The 15,475-nt window shown below is 40.6% G+C and overlaps 1 protein-coding gene across 2 annotated transcripts in view; it reads right to left on the minus strand.

The window, feature by feature from the left end:
* The window catches only part of mag.S (myelin associated glycoprotein S homeolog), a 55,061-nt gene extending 40,370 nt beyond the window's left edge, over positions 1-14,691 (minus strand). The window contains exon 1 of one of the 2 annotated variants that reach the window (XM_041571719.1): positions 14,487-14,655. The gene's annotated coding sequence lies outside the window, so the exon portion shown is untranslated. Of the gene's footprint in view, positions 1-14,486 lie in introns of both variants that reach the window. The other variant, XM_041571721.1, reaches the window with a different exon arrangement.
* Between the last annotated feature and the right edge of the window lie 784 nt (positions 14,692-15,475).

Here is a 15,475-nt window from a genome sequence, read left to right on the forward strand (position 1 = left end):
ACTGGTGAAGAAACCCCTCATAACCCACCCACTTCTGCTGCCTGTAATTAAAGGAAAACTAAAGCCTAACTAAAGAAGTAAGTAGAAATGTTGACATTGTGTTTTGTGATTCTGTACCAGCCCAAGGCAACCACAGCCCTTTAGTAGTAAAGATCTGTGTCTCCAAAGATGCCCCAGTAGCTCCCCATCTTCTTTTCTGCTGATTCACTGCACATGCTCTGTGCTGCTGTCACTTACTGAGCTTAGGGACCCACTCACAATATACAGTACACAGAATAGAAATGTCACAATATAAAGCTGATTAGTAATTAATACACATAATTACTACATGGCAGCACAGAAACCAGTGCAATTAGCATCAGAATTTAATAATCAGCAAACCTGTAGCATCAGCTTATATTACAGCCAGGGAAGCTCATTTTCTGCTGGATAATTAGTGACGAGCCCTAAGCTTAGCTTCTCAACAGCCAATCAGAGCCCACTGAGCATGTGAGTGTCACAGACACTTTCCAAGATGGTGACCCCCTGTGACAAGTTTGAAGTCCTGGATCATTGCTGCTATTGACAAGCTGAAACTTTAGCCTTGTGCAATACGTTCAGTATAAGATACTTTTTTTAGATTTTAGTTTTGTCTTTTCTAGTACGTAGAGCAATTGTGCTCTCTACACTAGCGATGGGCCCCTTGCCCAACCATTATGAAAGATAAGTGCTGGGTGTGGGCAACATCTGAAAGGCTACCACAGGGACAAGGACCCCAGGAACAACCCTAGCATAGAATGCTTCTAGTACATGAATTACATTAGTACATGAACCCCCTTCCATCAACTCAACCACATTAAGGAGATGTATCAAAATTACTCCTGTCACTCTAAGGAAAATGCAGAGCTGCATGTAGAGTTGATGGCCACCATGTCTGGACACATGATTTGTTGTCCCTTTTCTCTCTGGGGACGATAGCCAAATAAAAACATGTTTCCTGCCTTTATTGCACATGTTCAACCCATCTCTGCCCGGTCACTGCCAGAAAGCAGGGACAAATAAATCATGAGTACAGATATCGGGGCTTCCAACCCTGTTTTAGTTATTCTGGGGGAGACTCCTTGGTTTGCTTGTGCAGATAAAGTAATATCAGGGACCCTGTGGTTAATATTTGGGTATTGTTCTCCTTTAAGTGCTCTGCTAATTCCGGGCAGCTACTGTCAGTCCTTGCTGAGCGATACAGAAAATGCCTGACAGAAGAGTCCTGTTGGTATCAAGGCCTTGGCACAACAGCCGATAGGATTGTTACATTTGGTCCCATTCCAAGGAGACATATGGGTGCTGGCAGGCAATCAGCACCCGCAGAGTTGTTTATCAGATGAGCAAAAAGAAACATAACATTTGTGACATTTGTAAGATCAGATGACGGAACCGTCACACAATTTGTACAAATGTAACGGTTTCTCTTGACCTTTCAGCAGGAAACGGACAATGGGAACCTGTGATCGGTCTTTGTTTCTTTCTTATTCATAGGAGATTTCGGAATTATTAAAAAAATTTCTGCTGGTTTCCATTTTTCTTTTGGAGAATAAACAAATGGAAACCATATTATCTCTTTAATATACGTGACAGATTGCATGACAGATTGGTGAGTCACAGGAGTTCATTAATTAAGGTGCAAGTTTATGCCAATATATATTTATTGCTATGACCATGTTATTTAACTAAAATGCTTTTTACTTAGTTTAGTTTTTATCCCCAGTTTTAGGCACATCACAACAGGAAGATGCAGATAATATATTCGCTCTCAAACAGATCCAAGGTGCTTCTAAGTGCATGGGCCCTACTGGGGAAATGCCATTGGTACCATAATAGAACTACATTTATCAGTTACTTGGCACAACCACTATAGTGCACTTATTGCTCACTGGGTTTTTTCTCTACTAGCCAGTGGAAACCTCCCCTGCCACCTCTCATTGACTTACGAACCACCTGACAGTTATAGTACAGGGGGTTTATTGGCTCATTTAAGCCAATGGGTGTTTTTCCCCATTAAGTTAGGGGCCTGTGCCAATCCACCCCCAAACAATATCCCCCACTTCTTCCTTTCTTCTCCTATACTGTCTCTGGTAATGGTAAACTAAAACCCCTATTACCGCTAACATCTTAAGGAAGGTTAGGTAACATAAAGTGTCACTGTCTCAATCTTGCCCTACTGTCATCATCTTTTCTTTCTGTGTTGACCTACAGTCAGTCAGACAGTCATACTGTTTCCATCTTGTCCTAAAGTCATCACCTTGACCTACTGTTTTTATCTTTTCCTACTGTTTTCATCTTGTCCTAAAGTCATCTTGACCTACTGTTTTTATCTTTTCCTACTGTTTTCATCTTGTCCTAAAGTCATCATCTTGAACTTCTGTTTCCATCTTGACCTACAGTCACCATCTTGAATTCTGTTTCCATCTTGTCCTACTGTCATCATCTTGGACTTCTGTTTCCATCTTAACTACAGTCATCATCTTGAACTTCTGTTCCATCTTGACCTATAGTCATAATCTTGAACTTCTGTTTTCATCTTGTCCTAAAGTCATCATCTTGAACTTCTGTTTCCATCTTGTCCTAAAGTCATCGTCATGACCTTCTGTTTCATCTTGTCCTACAGTCATCATCTTGAACTTCTGTTTCCATCTTGACCTACAGTCATCACCAGCTTGAACTTCTGTTTCCATCTTGGCCTATAGTCATCATCTTGAACTTCTGTTTTCATCTTGTCGTTAAGTCATCATCTTGAACTCCTGTTTCCCTCTTCACCTACAGTCATCATCTTGAACTTATGTTTTCATCTTGTCCTAAAGGCATCATCTTGAACTTCTGCTTCCATCTTGGCCTACAGTCATCATCTTGACTCACTGTCTCTATCTTGCCTTACTGTCATTATCTTTTCTTTGTTTCCATCTTGCCTTACTTTCACCAACCTTCCCTACTTGTTCTATGTTGAAGTACAGTTATCGTCTTATCTTACTGTTTCCATCTTGCACTAAAGTCATCATCTTGACCTATTGTTCCCAAATTTCCCTAACATAGCGGCTAAACCCCTACTCTTCCTACCAAAAACTACTGCTCTGTGGAGCCCCACTGGCAGAGCCTAAAACATTCAACCTTATTTGCACCCTTTACAGCTAAATGACAGACTGCTAATTGCTCTAATAAAGATATTGTTGTCCCAGTGGCGTTTCCGGGTTAGAGCCAGCAGACATAATACCGTCCCCATTTACCTACCTAAGTTGGGTAAATGAACTGGGGTAGGTGGGGGCTGGAATCTATACTACAAAGACCAAATATTGCTCATAAAACCAGATATTCATCTCTTTTCTTTACCAGGGTGGGCTTTTTGCTGCCTCTGTCTGGGAAAGTGCTGGCTCATTAAGCCCTGTATTATCCTTTATTAACATAGTGCCTAAATATTCCAATTGATTTTTTAGCAGAACCAAAACAAAACATGTCCATTGGTTGAAAGAATGTAAAATATGCACCCTGAGCTCTGACAACTGTTACAGGCAGAGTTAGTTCCTGTAACATATAAGTTCCTTTACTGATAAGATATTTTGCTTCTGTTTTCTGCCAGGAACCTTCAGAGCCACTCCCTGATGCGTGGAATTAGCCTGATTAGCTTTAAAGAGAATGTAACCACGAAATCCATGGCACTTTTATACTGAACTGACTGGTTCTGCATTCAAGTGGATTAAATATATCTTTAATAGAGGAAGCTGTTTTCACTTCCTCTGCATAGGTAGAAAATTTAGGACTGGTTAGTGAGCACTGACTAATATTGAGGCATAATGAAAAAGTAAATATTATTGTTGTCTAGGATTCCCCTAGCCTGGAGAAGAAGTTATGTTCTGCAGTGAGTGTTTATTTGTGCCCTGGGTACCCCTGGAACTATAGCAGGGTGACTGTTACCCCAATGTTTCTATATATCTGTAACCTTGTTATGAGCTAAGGGGGCCCAGTCTGAAGGTCAATTAGGGGGAGATTTGGGGTGAGTGCTTATTTGTACCCTGGGTACCCCTGGAACTATAGCAGGGTGACTGTTACCCCAATGTTTCTATATATCTGTAACCTTGTTATGAGCTAAGGGGGCCCAGTCTGAAGGTCAATTAGGGGGAGATTTGGGGTGAGTGCTTATTTGTACCCTGGGTACCCCTGGAACTATAGCAGGGTGACTGTTACCCCAATGTTTCTATATATCTGTAACCTTGTTATGAGCTAAGGGGGCCCAGTCTGAAGGTCAGTTAGGGGGAGATTTGGGGTGAGTGCTTATTTGTACCCTGGGTACCCCTGGAACTATAGCAGGGTGACTGTTACCCCAATGTTTCTATATATCTGTAACCTTGTTATGAGCTGAAGGCCAGTTAGGGGGAGATTTGGGGTGAGTGTTTATTTGTGCCATGGGTACCCCTGCAACTATAGCAGGGTGACTGTTACCCAAATATTTATATATATCTGTAACCTTGGCATTCAGATTTCTAAAGCTGCACCATCTAAGCACAAAGAAATTGTCAGGTATGGGATCTGTTATCCAGAAAAGCTCTGAACTACAGGAAGGACATCTCCCACATACTCCAATTTAACCAAATAATTAAAATTTTTAAAATTGATCTCCATTTTCTCTGTAATAACAAAACAGTACCTTGTGCTTTATCCTAACTAATATATAATTAATCCTTAGTGCAGGCATAACAATCCTATTGAGTTTATTTAATGTTTAAATAATTTTTTGGAACACTTCCAGTATGAAAATTCAAATTATAGAAAGATTTGTTAGCCGGAAACTCCAGGTACCAAGCATTCTGGATAACAGGTCCCATACCTCTAGTCTGTATATCAGCATATACATCTTTCATTACTCTTCACCTTTCCACCCCATACTGAAGTATTTCATTCACCAGTCTGCCTTTTGTCTGGTTTCCCTCCAGACTTGCTCAGCAGGAATCAGCAGTTTCACAGAAAAGTAAAGGTTATACCTGAGAGTATGACACATGCCAGGGTTCATTTATAACAGGGAGAAAGTGCTGGAGAACTTGGTGAGCTGTAATTGTGGGCACCCTCTGGAAACCAATGGGTCATTAAGGGATCTATATCTGTCTCCGTCGATTTCTATTGGGTGCTGGATGCACTTCTGCCTACACAGTTAACGTCCATTATAGACACCTTCAGCCATGTGCCAAGTGATAGGTTCTGCAAAGGTTAGCGGTAACAAAAATATCAATTAAAATAAATATCAATAAAAAGAAAAAAGAATATCAATAAAAAGAAACAGATAATAGCTGGCAACAGTCCCAAATGCATCTAAATACCCAAAATATACCACCTGTGCCTCGTGCCATTGACTTTAGTGGTATCTGCCTGTCACTGGCCGACTGGGCAAATGCCCGGAGGGCCGGTCAATCTAGGGTTAAGTGGGCCAGGGAAGTGGAGTCGCTGAATGGGAGCGGAAGGCAAAAACTCGAATGGGGCCAAAGCCTAATGGGAGCCGAAGCCAATGAAAAGAATGAAGCTGCTGTTGCCTAGAAGGAAGAAGACCACCTGCCGAATTTTAAAGGTAAGTTTCCACTGAGCACCAATGATCTTTTTTTTTTTAATGGGGGGCCCTGGCCACCAATAGTTTGTTTAACTTGGAGGCCACCAATTTTTTTTTTACCTTCTATGGGGGTCCCTGATCAATGTCTTTTTTTGTTTGTTTTATTGGGAAGCCCTGACCACCAATGTTTCTTTTTAACTTGTGGGGGGTCTGGCCGCCAATGTCTCACATTTATACAGTATGTGGGCTGCTTTGATTTTTTTTCGCCAGGGCTGCTTTTTCTTCTCAGTTCAGCCCTGGATCATGGGGTGGATTTGGCCCAAAAAATGCACAAGCTTATACACCCCATGTAGACAGGGTGCATCCTCGGACATCTGCTGCAATTGAGACTATATATGTCCACAGCCAAGCACCATTACAAACACGAATCAAATACAAAATTCAGGCATTTTCAATTGAGCGTTACACACTGGTTTATAAAAATGAATAAAATATAGTAAGTGCACAGAGCGGAGAGGATTAGTGAGGCAGATGAAATCTGTCATTAAGTGGATGAAGAATAACATGCGTTTCTCAGCAGTCGTAGTGTCTAGAAAGCAAGGCTGGTAATTAGTTGTCTGCTTTCTCTCGGAGACTCCCACGTTACACATGGTGGAAAAGCAGCAAGACTGTCCCTAAGTAGTTGCAACAAGCAAATAAGAACGAAAACCTAAAAAGAATATGGTGTATTTTATACCCTGAATGTATTTTAACAGCCCTGAGGTTTAATAGCCCTGGGACGGTAATTTCTCCATAGCAGCTCCCCATCTTCTGACCTTGTTAGCCCACTTTGTGGGAGTCAGTGGCACTGCACATGCTCAGTAAAACTTTTTAAGGCTGAAGGCTGGTACAGGTATGAGAGCTGTTACCCAGAATGCTTTGGACCAGGGATTTTCTGTATAATGAATCTTCTGTAATTTGGATCTTGATAAGTACTATGTCATATAGGTTTATGACAGATAAGTACTACTATAGTTTATATAAACAAGCTGCTGTGTAGCCATGGGGGAGCCATTCAAGCACAGGATACACAGTAGATAACAGATAAGTACTACTATAGTTTATATAAACAAGCTGCTGTGTAGCCATAGAGGCAGCCTTTCAAAGCTGGAAAAGGAGAAAAGGTACAGGATACACAGTAGATAACAGATAAGCTCTGTAGTATACAATGGGATTCTTCAGAACTTATCCGTTATCTACTGTATATCATGTGTTTGGCTACACAGCAGCAGCAGATGAAGGGAGGGTGTTTCCCCCCCGAAACGTTGATGGTGTGGTGATTAAACAAATAAAGTGAAGGGGTGACCCCCCACTGCAAAAGAAAGAAGTGTGTGCGGATCCTTTTATCAACATTCAAGGAATTATTCTGCCACTGATCAGTACGACTGCTGATTTCAGTACCTTCTCTCTCACTCTCTATAATGTTTTCTCTTCTGCTGTTGGGTATGGCAGCACCTCCCAGGCTGTGTGTTACACTAACCATATGCTCAGACATGTGTTGTTACCAAAGCGATTATTTAATTGTTTTTATTATTATTTAATTCTCTTTCTTTATTTTAGCGCGAGGCTGATTTGCAGCAAACTAGTGTCGTTTTCCTAAATTTGCTGTAAAGCCAATGCAAAGGTGCCCTGTAAAATGTATACTAATTATTTTCTAGGGAGAGTCTGTACGTGTGGGATAGTAAGGCAAGAGGGGGTCTCATACTTAAATTTATGCACAGTAAGAAAGAGAAGGGGATGTAATTGTCAGTGTGTATGGTAAACAACTTAGGGGGTTATTCACTAAACTCCGAATGCAAAAATCACGAACAATTTGTGATTTTCTTTTTTATATAAAATCAGACTTTTAAAAAATCACACATTTTTCGGAATTTATTAAACCCTGAGGATGGAAAAGTCCGAATCAGAAAATCTGGCACCTCAGACCTGTCGAGGTTACATATAAATCAATGGAAGAACTAGTCCCAATGATTTTTTGATGTGCGCTGGGTTTCATGCTATACCCCGAAGTTTTTGGGCAAAAATCTGAGTTTTCTGGTGAAAAATCTGAAAATAATTGTGAAAATCGGATGAAAAACCCCAAAAGATCGTGAAAATCTGATTTTTTTCCCGCAAAGCAAATTTTCGGGAAAATGTAATAAAAAATGAGCGCAAAAAACCTGAGCGGAGTTTGTAGCAGAAAAATAACCCCCTTTGTATTAGTCATGCAATCCATACTGCATAGCTCCCAACATTTGACAAACATAAAGAGGGACAGAAACATGAGGAGCAAGTAGCATGGGAAAAGGTTTTGACCACGTCCATTTTATGATCACCCCCCCTCCCAATAACCATGTTCATTTTACATAATTTGGCAGGTTGTATAAATTTGAACACATTTCTGAGAGTTTTGTGACCATGTTTTATGTGTTATAACAGTTTTGCTAATGAAGCTGAATTGCCCCTTTAAACTGTGTTCTCCCAAGAGACCTGCTTATCTTAAATAGTTACAATTGTTTCTTTGCTCATCTAAAATTATTAGAAATGTATTGAAGTGCAGCTGCTCAGTGTTTCGGGCTCTGCCAAAAAACTTCTTATTTTAATTAAGTTGCAGAAACGTTATATCTTTTTCTGGCGTCAGTGCAGGAGATCAAAGAGAAACTCAGGACATTTTAGTAAGAAACCCGGGACTGTGGGCTGAGCTGTCAAAATCGGGACTGTCCCGCAGAAAACAGGAAAGTTGGGAGGTATGAGTTACTACTCTAAGTGACTACAGAACATGTAAGGTTGCTTGGGTTACCCAGCTTTTTTGGGATATCCCAATTAAGGAGCTGGAGAATATAACCTACCTAGGAGCCCCAAGGAAGGCAGTGAAGTTGACTGTTTTGTAGAGATATGGCAAACCTGGAGATACCATAATGTTGGCCATCAGATATCCCTGTACTAAGCACAATTCAGCAGGAACAGCCCCTAAGTTTGCTCATAGTCTGTACAGAGAGATCCCATAAAACTATGACAGCATAGGTATTCCCCTGTACTAAGCACAATTCAGCAGGAACGGCCTCCTAAGTTTCTTATAGTCTGTACAGAGAGATCCCATAAAACTATGGCAGCATAGGTATTCCCCTGTACTAAGCACAATTCAGCAGGAACAGCCCCTAAATTTGCTCATAGTCTGTACAGAGAGATCCCATAAAACTATGGCAGCATAGGTATTCCCTGTACTAAGCACAATTCAGCAGGAACAGTCCCCTAAGTTTCTTATAGTCTGTACAGAGAGATCCCATAAAACTATGGCAGCATAGGTACTCCCTGTACTAAGCACAATTCAGCAGGAACAGTCCCCTAAGTTTGCTCATAGTCTGTACAGAGAGATCCCATAAAACTATGGCAGCATAGGTATTCCCTGTACTAAGCACAATTCAGCAGGAACAGCCCCTAAGTTTGCTCATAGTCTGTACATAGAGATCCCATCAATCTATGGCAGCATAGGTATTCCCTGTACTAAGCACAATTCAGCAGGAACAGTCCCTAAGTTTGCTCATAGTCTGTACAGAGAGATCCCATAAAACTATGACAGCATAGGTATTCCCCTGTACTAAGCACAATTCAGAAGGAACAGCCCCTAAATTTGCTCATAGTCTGTACAGAGAGATCCCATAAAACTATGGCAGCATAGGTATTCCCTGTACTAAGCACAATTCAGCAGGAACAGTCCCCTAAGTTTGCTCATAGTCTGTACAGAGAGATCCCATAAAACTATGACAGCATAGGTATTCCCCTGTACTAAGCACAATTCAGAAGGAACAGCCCCTAAGTTTGCTCATAGTCTGTACATAGAGATCCCATATATTTATGGCAGCATAGGTATTCCCTGTACAAAGCACAATTCAGCAGTAACAGTCCCCTAAAGCTGACCCTACATACGCAATATCTGACCAATTCTTGGCCAAATATTGGTCAGGCAGGCACATCAGAGGGCCCCATGCATGGGCTGATAAGCTGCTGACTCCGTACAGAAACTTTTAGTGGACTGTGTATGGCCATCTTGAGTTTGCTTGTAGCCTGCAGAGAGAGGTACCATAGAATGACCGCAGTAGAGTGTAGTATTCTGTTAAATAATTCATAATCCAGACTTATGCAGAAGATCCTTTTTTTGAACTGCTTTAATTACCAATGCATTTCCTTTTAGCAGGCACCTGTTTCTGAAAATCATCAGATTGCAATTAATTTCTCAAAATAGATTTATACAAAAGATCACTCATATGATATTTTGAGTGACATTTTCTTCCCTGGAAAGAATAAAATACCAAAACTGCATCAAAATCCATGTGTAAGATGAACGTAACAGGATTACAATAACAAATGACTGTTTCTTGGCATCCCGTGTTTCCTATATAACACGTTTTTTCTGAGCGATGAATCATCTTGTCAAACGCAAAGTAACAAAACGCCATATGGAGTCGACTTACTACTCCGTGTTATGAGAAATACATTTACATTTTATAGAAACAGAAATAGATGTATCTGCATTCTCTTTATGCAAGGAGTTATTAAAGGGGAAGTGAAGTTCCCTCCAACCCTCCCTGCTGTAACCTGAGCCCAGAGCTATGAGTGAGCAGGGGGAGACTCAGGCAGGAAGTGATGTCACACCAAACTAATATGGCAGCTGCTATCCTAAATGAACAGAGAGAGTTTCTAAAGCTGTTTACTCAGGTATGGTAAAGCATTCTACATAATAAATATAGCATTCTAGCTTGCATGATTGTGCATAATCTATTAGCAATAAACTGCTTCGCTAGCTTTCCTTCTCCTTTAAGAACGGCCAGTTCTGAGCAACTTTTCAATTGGTCTTCATTATTTAATCTTTTTTTTTTTTTTTAATTAATTGCCTTTTTCTTCTGACTCTTTCCAGCTTTCGAATGGGGGTCGCTGATCCCATCTAAAAAAACAAATGCTCTGTAAGGAAGGACGTGTATTGTTATTGCTACTTTTTATTCCTCATCTCTCTATTCAGGTTCTCTCCTATTCATATTCCAGTCTCTTACTCAAATCAGTGCGTGGTTGCTAGGGTAATTTGGACCCTAGCAACGAGATGGCTGAAATTGCAAACCGAAGAGCTGCTGAATAAAAAGCTAAATAACTCAAAAACCACAAGTAATAACGAAAAACTATTGCAAATTTTTTTTTTGCAAATCTAGGAGAACAACCCCTTTAATATCAAGTAAGAAAGGGGGGGGTCATATTGACCAATTATGTTGTATATACTGGACATGTTTTATCCTGTTTTATCAGAAGAATCTAAGAATGACCTATTGTTTTTTTTAAGGAAAAGAACGTTTAATGGCATCTCCCACACATACTATACATGGTACAATTACTGGCAGACTTGAGCGAACATTAATGTACTTATAAAATGCCTGTATTTTTCATTTGACAGGTTTCTGCATTAATGTATTTTATGCTCTGGATAAAATATCATGGCATGTTAACACTTCCAGGGATGCTTTTAAGCAATTCTGATAACAAATCCAACAAGAAAAGAGAGATGCCAAAACAAAAAACTTGCTATCTGTATAACAGAACATTCTGTCCCAGTGGCTGCACAGATCCTATCTGATCCCCATTGTAAGCAGCAGTCCTGTCCTGCTTATGGCAGCTGAGATTCTAGCTATCTGTATAACAGAGCATTCTGTCCCAGTGGCTGCACGGATCCTGTCTGATCCCCATTGTAAGCAGCAGTCCTGTCCTGCTTTATGGCAGCTGAGATTCTAGCTATCTGTATAACAGAACATTCTGTCCCAGTGGCTGCACAGATCCTATCTGATCCCCATTGTAAGCAGCAGTCCTGTCCTGCTTTATGGCAGCTGAGATTCTAGCTATCTGTATAACAGAACATTCTGTCCCAGTGGCTGCACAGATCCTATCTGATCCCCATTGTAAGCAGCAGTCCTGTCCTGCTTTATGGCAGCTGAGATTCTAGCTATCTGTATAACAGAACATTCTGTCCCAGTGGCTGCACGGATCCTGTCTGATCCCCATTGTAAGCAGCAGTCCTGTCCTGCTTTATGGCAGCTGAGATTCTAGCTATCTGTATAACAGAACATTCTGTCCCAGTGGCTGCACAGATCCTATCTGATCCCCATTGTAAGCAGCAGTCCTGTCCTGCTTTATGGCAGCTGAGATTCTAGCTATCTGTATAACAGAACATTCTGTCCCAGTGGCTGCACAGATCCTATCTGATCCCCATTGTAAGCAGCAGTCCTGTCCTGCTTTATGGCAGCTGAGATTCTAGCTATCTGTATAACAGAACATTCTGTCCCAGTGGCTGCACAGATCCTATCTGATCCCCATTGTAAGCAGCAGTCCTGTCCTGCTTTATGGCAGCTGAGATTCTAGCTACTGTATCTGTATAACAGAGCATTCTGTCCCAGTGGCTGCACAGATCCTATCTGATCCCCATTACACTTACGGGGAAAGAGCCTATGGAATTGTAACTAATGACCATCCTCTGGATAAAGAGACCCTCTTTGTTATTTTCTCAGTTGTTCGATATTTCTTATGGATGAGGAGATGTGGTAAAACTTTTGGGAGAGAAGAAGGATCTATAGATTTGACAACCAAAAAGATTTTGAAAGAATTATACCTGATAAAATTGAAAGAAATAAATATCAATAAAGAAAACAATAAATTGTGGAGGGGGGTAGATTTTTCATGGGAAAAAACTATGGATTTTTGAATATGTATCTGTTGTATGTTTTGATTTGTTTGTTATGACATTTTGATTTTGTTTATTGTTATTGTTCATATTTTTAATAAAAATCCCTATCTGATCCCCATTGTAAGCAACAGTCCTGTCCTGCTTTATGGCAGCTGAAATTCTAGCTATCTGTATAACAGAGCATTCTGTCCCAGTGGCTGCACAGATCCTATCTGATCCCCATTGTAAGCAGCAGTCCTGTCCTGCTTTATGGCAGCTGAGATTCTAGCTATCTGTATAACAGAACATTCTGTCCCAGTGGCTGCACAGATCCTATCTGATCCCCATTGTAAGCAGCAGTCCTGTCCTGCTTTATGGCAGCTGAGATTCTAGCTACTGTATCTGTATAACAGAGCATTCTGTCCCAGTGGCTGCACAGATCCTATCTGATCCCCATTGTAAGCAACAGTCCTGTCCTGCTTTATGGCAGCTGAAATTCTAGCTATCTGTATAACAGAGCATTCTGTCCCAGTGGCTGCACAGATCCTATCTGATCCCCATTGTAAGCAGCAGTCCTGTCCTGCTTTATGGCAGCTGAGATTCTAGCTATCTGTATAACAGAGCATTCTGTCCCAGTGGCTGCACAGGTCCTATCTGATCCCCATTGTAAGCAGCAGTCCTGTCCTGCTTTATGGCAGCTGAGATTCTAGCTATCTGTATAACAGAACATTCTGTCCCAGTGGCTGCACAGATCCTATCTGATCCCCATTGTAAGCAGCAGTCCTGTCCTGCTTTATGGCAGCTGAGATTCTAGCTATCTGTTTAACAGAACATTCTGTCCCAGTGGCTGCACAGTTCCTATCTGATCCCCATTGTAAGCAGCAGTCCTGCCCTGCTTTATGGCAACTGAGATTCTAGTCTCTGCTGTATAATATGTACCTCGATATTTTTGTCCGATTAGAATTTACGAATACCAAAATGCAAAGTCAGTTGCATTAAAAACGTCACTCCATTGGATGTCAAGGCATAAGACAAGCAACACTTACAATAAATATGTTAACTGTAACTGCATCTAAAAAAACCTTTTATGAAAGTAAATATAATTATTTTACAGAAAATTCTTTGGAGCAGGCACTCAATAAAGGCAATCTTCCACCAGGCTGTTGGTTTAAAGTGAAAAAATAGTTTTGTGTTACAAACACTAATCATAATAATTTTACAATTATTTTTAAAGGGGTTGTTCACCTTTGAGATAACTCTAAGGGGCACATTAACTATGGGTCGAATATCGAGGGTTAATTAACCCTCGATATTCGACCATAGAAAGTAAAATCCTTCGACTTCGGATATCGAAGTCGAAGGTTTTACCGCATTTCGTTTGATCGAAGGAAAAATCGAACAATTCGAAGGATTTTAATCCATCAATCGAACGATTTTCCTTCCATCAGAAATTACTTAGAAAGCCTATGATAGGCTAACATTGCTGCTCCGTAGGTTTTAGCTGGCGAAGTAGCTAGTCGAAGTTTTTTTAAAGAGACAGTACTTCGACTATCAAATGGTCGAATAGTCAAACGGTTTTTAGTTCGAATCGTTTGATTCAAAGTCGAAGTCGTAGTCGAAGTAGCCAATTCGATGGTCGAAGTAGCCAAAAAAAAAACTTCGAAATTCGTTTTTTTCATTCTAATCCTTCACTCAAGCTAAGTAAACGTGCCCCCAAGTATGATGTAGACTGTAGAGAGTGGTATTCTGAGACAATTTGCAATTGCTTTTCATTTATTATTATTGATATTATTAAGTTATTTTTTAGATTATTTAGCTTTTTATTCAGCAGCTCTACAATTTGCATCTTAACCAATCTAGTAACTAGGGTCCAAATTACAAAGAGTCAGACGAAAAAAGGCAAATAACTGTAAAACTATTAAGAATAATGAAAACAATTGAAAAGTCGCTTAGAATTGGCCGTTCTATAACATAATAAAAGTTACCTTAAAGGTGAACCACCCCTTTAAATGCAATTGCTATTGAAAGCTGCATTTGTTTATCCCTTTCTTTCCTATGATTCTGACTCTGGAAACAATGCAGTAGAAGTCAGATCTGAATGTATACTGCAAAGCTGCTTAAAATTTGTATCACACCTTTAATGCGAGATAATAACCAGTGGCAGTAACATATCATTAGGGATACATGGCTTTTATAAGCCTCACTCACCAGTACGGATTCAGGCAGGATCCCTTGACATTCCCTGTTCCTGCGGAGCGATGCCTCTGTTTGTCCTGTTACTGGTTCACCCACGAACAGTACCAAGTGATACCACCCTTGGTGAGGGACAAAAGACAAATAGTGCTCTAACTGTGAGGATTGTCCCATGGGATGAAGCTTCTGTGACCCTCACAAGCAGGTCTTTGTTATGGCTGCTCCCTGGGCCTTTAACCACTTTGTTGCTTTGCAAGGGTCCGGGGACCTGTGGCTCTGCAACTGCTCATGAACTACAATTCCCAGCATTCCTGAGAATGTTAGAAGCCACATATGCCAGTGTTAATAGCACTATATAGTCCCATCAGGAGGGCACAGGCGAAACCCAGACAAACACTAATACTTCTCAATGAAGATACTTAGCAAATGCCTGCAAAAATAATAAAATAAAGCAGTGAAATTCTACCTTACATACCGAGATGTGCCTATAGCCCAGCGACCCGCCAATGTTTACAGCAAAGTGGAGCCCTCTCCCTGGGGTCAGATTGTTTGCTTCTCTCTTGCCACTTTAAAGAGTGGTAGCTCTGTTGACATTATATATGCATGATTGGTGCCTATGTATTAGTCTTTTGTTAGTTTAGTTGTTTGGATGCCCTTTGAATAAATAGTGATCATACAGGGTAATACAGAGAGGGGGCTTTACAGCCTTAGAATCCCTAAGGGGGGTAGATAGATGATAGAAAGATAGATAGATAGATAGATAGATAGATAGATAGATGATAGATAGATAGGAAGTTAACAATAGGAAGGAAAGCTACCAAGGCAGTTTATTGCCAATAACCACAACAATGCAAGATAGAATGCTATTTTTATTCCTTACAATGCTATACCATACCTGAGTAAACAGCTCTAGACATGGTCTCTGTTTGTTTAAGATAGCAGCTGCCATATTAGCTTGGTGTGACATCACTTCCTGCCTACGTCTCTCCATGCTCACTCATAGC

The sequence above is a fragment of the Xenopus laevis genome, chromosome 7S (assembly GCF_017654675.1).
Source record: "Xenopus laevis strain J_2021 chromosome 7S, Xenopus_laevis_v10.1, whole genome shotgun sequence".
Taxonomy (NCBI): Eukaryota; Metazoa; Chordata; class Amphibia; order Anura; family Pipidae; genus Xenopus; species Xenopus laevis.